This window comes from Apis dorsata, unplaced genomic scaffold, assembly GCF_000469605.1.
Source record: "Apis dorsata unplaced genomic scaffold, Apis dorsata 1.3 scaffold_270, whole genome shotgun sequence".
In the NCBI taxonomy this organism is placed as follows: domain Eukaryota; kingdom Metazoa; phylum Arthropoda; class Insecta; order Hymenoptera; family Apidae; genus Apis; species Apis dorsata.
This window is the reverse complement of record NW_006263548.1, coordinates 197,727-199,489: the sequence shown is the minus strand read 5'-3', so window position 1 is coordinate 199,489 and position 1,763 is coordinate 197,727. Positions and strand designations below refer to the sequence as shown.

The 1,763-nt window shown below is 35.7% G+C and overlaps 1 long non-coding RNA gene across 1 annotated transcript in view; it reads left to right on the top strand.

The window, feature by feature from the left end:
- Positions 1-331: 331 nt before the first annotated feature.
- Positions 332-1,763, top strand: part of LOC116185760 — a 10,312-nt gene continuing 8,880 nt past the window's right edge. The window contains exon 1 of the long non-coding RNA XR_004150665.1: positions 332-1,370. This is a non-coding gene — a long non-coding RNA (uncharacterized LOC116185760). The remainder of the gene's footprint in view (positions 1,371-1,763) is intronic.

Sequence of the window (1,763 nt, the reverse complement as noted above, 5' to 3'; positions counted from 1 at the left end):
GCAGCAGCAGCAGCAGCAACCTCCGTTGAGCCCTGGCGCCCAGAGAGTGAAGATCACGGTCCAAGAGAATCCTGACAGCGTGCCAAAGACGCCTATACTCATCACGAGAACGTCGAACGGTGAGAATCTAGTCAAGACGCCTTGAGATCGCCCCTCCCCCCTCCCTCGAGGGAGGAAAACGATGGATCTGGCCGACGGATGGGAAATTCGAAAGGAGGAGAGGGAGGAAGAAAGGTGAAAGAAGATTAAAAAAATATATATATATATATAAAAAATGAAGAAAAAGAGTTGCGTTCCACGAGCGTGAAGGATTTGCGTCGAATTTGATCGTCGGAGGATGGTAGGATTGATCGAGCGTGTTGCCGCCAGTGTTCCTAAAGAAAAGAAAAAAAAAAGAAAAAAACAAAAAAAAAGAATGTTGACACAACGAATTATCGACACTCTTGATCGAATTTTTATGACGATTTATTATTAGTTTCTTCTTCTTCTTCTTCTTCTTCTTCTTCTTCTTCTTCTTCTCGTTCGTTGTTTTTGACATCGATTATCCGAGTTTGTGTTCACGAATTTTTCTTGCGCGCCCGACAAACTGCTGGATTGACTCTCTCTATCTTCTTCTTCTTCGAAGAAAGAATATACACGCGCACATACATATATAATACATGCATATATATACATATACACGTACAGTTTTTTTTACAAACGACTATTCGTTTAGTATTCGGTTACTAAACGGGAGAGGAAGGAGGAGGGATTCTATGAAACGCGATTTCATTGTACATATTTGCGAATAATAGAATATAATAATAATAATAATAATAATAATAATAATTATTATTATTATGCCGTTTGTTATAAGGTTTGTGGATGGAAAACCTATTTGATACTATTACTACTACTACTGCTATTACTACTACCACCACTATTAATTTTATATTACATATGTATACGCAATATTAGCACACTAGTCAGTCACCTCTTAAGCGGTATCCCTTCTCGAGCGTCGAATGGACGTCCGGTTTTACGATATAAGTTCCATTAGAATCCTCTGAACTCAACCACCATTCTTGTTTCGACGTTTAACGACGCTATAAACGGTGAGAATCCTCGCCTCTATGTATTGTCACAATCATTCTAAACTTGGTTAAACATCCGTCTCCGTAATGTCGTCACGACCGGCTTTTTGTTGCAGTTTTTTTCGAGTAGATCGATAACCGCGTCTCGCGACTCTGTTGGACGAGTTTTCTTTCTTTCTTTTTTTTTTTTTTTTTTGAAAGAAGAAGAAGAAAGAAAAGAAAAAAAGGAAATTAATTTATACGAAACATCATATTATAATATATTTATATACAACGAATTCCATTCCAGATTTAATCGTATCCGTCATCCCTTTTCCTCGACGATTGTTCAATCGTCAACGATCGCGCTACGGACGATGAATAAATTTAAGAATTTAAGCTTAGTTTATAGATAGCTCGTTTTAAAAGTAGAAGAAGAACTTGAGAATTTTAAAAACATTCGTCGCTTTTGTTCTATCGAATTGAAATTTTAATACGAAATTTCAACTTCGATTTCTGTTAATAATAAATTTTATTATCAAACGATCCTTTTTATATATATATACAAAATTCCAAGAAGATAAAAGAATAAATAATAATTGTTAGACGCGTCAGAGAATAATGGAAATATATATAATATATTTCCATTTTTCTCTCCCGTTATTTCTCTCTAATCTCTCTTCATAATCTTTTTCCATGCCAAATTTCGAC